Source organism: Penaeus monodon, chromosome 15, assembly GCF_015228065.2.
Source record: "Penaeus monodon isolate SGIC_2016 chromosome 15, NSTDA_Pmon_1, whole genome shotgun sequence".
In the NCBI taxonomy this organism is placed as follows: Eukaryota; Metazoa; Arthropoda; class Malacostraca; order Decapoda; family Penaeidae; genus Penaeus; species Penaeus monodon.
Window position 1 is genome coordinate 35,539,730 of NC_051400.1, and position 935 is coordinate 35,540,664.

A 935-nucleotide genomic window follows, 5' to 3' on the forward strand; every position below is an offset into this window, starting at 1 on the left:
GACATTTCGGTCAGTGTAACGCGAGCTTTCTTGGTGAGCCGACCTTTCCTCGCGGTCGGTCGGGAAGGCGCTTCGGATGTTCGGCTGAAGGGGGGGTGAGGGAGGGGAAGAGGGGGGGGTGAGGGAGGGGAATAGGGGGGGAAGTGAGGGAGGGGAAGAGGGGGGGAGGGGACGGGGGGTGAGGGAGGGGAAGAGGGGGGTGAGGGAGGGGAAGTGGGTGGTAGAAGGAATGGTGGAGGGAAAGTGGATAAAGCAGGGAGGGAAATGGGGGGGGGTAAAGCAGGGAGGGAAAGAAGGGGCGGAATAAAGCAGGGAGGGAAAAAAGGGAAAAGTAGGGAGAAAGAGGGAAGCAGAGAAGTAAAGGCGGGGTAAAGCAGGGAGGGGAACAGGAGTGAAGCAGGGAGATAAAGAGGGGGGATACAGCAGGGAGATAAGTGGGGGGGGGAATACATCAGGGAGGGAAAAGAGGAAGAAAAGGCGGAAGGAGGGAGATGAAGCAGATGAAGGATGGAGAGAAGGAAGAGAGAAAGGAGGATGAAGGGAGAGAGAAAGGAGAAGGTGACGGGAGGGAGGAGGGGGAGGAGTGGAGGAAAGAGGGAGGGGGGAGGGTGGAGGAGGAGGGAGAGAGGGAGGAGGGGGGAGGAAAGTGGGAGGAGGGGGAGGGTGGAGGAAAGTGGGAGGGGGGGGAGGGTGGAGGAAAGAGGAGGAGGGGAGGGTGGAGGAAAGAGGGAGGAGGGGGAGGGTGGAGGAAAGAGGGAGGAGGGGGAGGGTGGAGGAAAGAGGGAGGAGGGGGAGGGTGGAGGAAAGAGGGAGGAGGGGGAGGGTGGAGGAAAGAGGGAGGAGGGGGAGGGTGGAGGAAAGAGGGAGGAGGGGGAGGGTGGAGGAAAGAGGGAGGAGGGGGAGGGGGGAGGAAAGAGGGAGGAGGGGGAGGAGGG

At 62.0% G+C, this 935-nt stretch overlaps 1 protein-coding gene across 1 annotated transcript in view; it reads right to left on the reverse strand.

Annotated features, from left to right (window-relative positions):
- Window positions 1-935, reverse strand: part of LOC119582344 — a 5,645-nt gene that overhangs the window by 2,245 nt on the left and 2,465 nt on the right. The window lies entirely within an intron of this gene.